Consider the following 335-nt stretch of genomic DNA (forward strand, 5'->3'; position numbering starts at 1 on the left):
AGTGATTCCAAGCCAATTCTGACCATCTCTTCCTCAGATACCTTAAGTGGCCTTACTACCCAAGAGCAGTGAAGCCAGAACGCTCCATGAAGAGCAGTCAATGTTGAGTACCCTGGTATACAACTCTGTACCATGAACTATTCTCAGACAACACTTAAGACATGGTGGTACTTACGGGTAGTGGTGGTGTTTTGTTTTTTTGGGGTTTTTTTTTGTTTTGTTTTCAGTGGATGAAGCAATACAAGGAAGGACTTCAACTAAAATAAAGGATTTTTTTCATCTACCACTGCACCTAAGCATTTAACTTGCATAGTACACTCAAAAAGAAGCTTTCT

The sequence above is a fragment of the Egretta garzetta genome, unplaced genomic scaffold (assembly GCF_000687185.1).
Source record: "Egretta garzetta isolate BGI_Z169 unplaced genomic scaffold, ASM68718v1 scaffold161, whole genome shotgun sequence".
In the NCBI taxonomy this organism is placed as follows: Eukaryota; Metazoa; Chordata; class Aves; order Pelecaniformes; family Ardeidae; genus Egretta; species Egretta garzetta.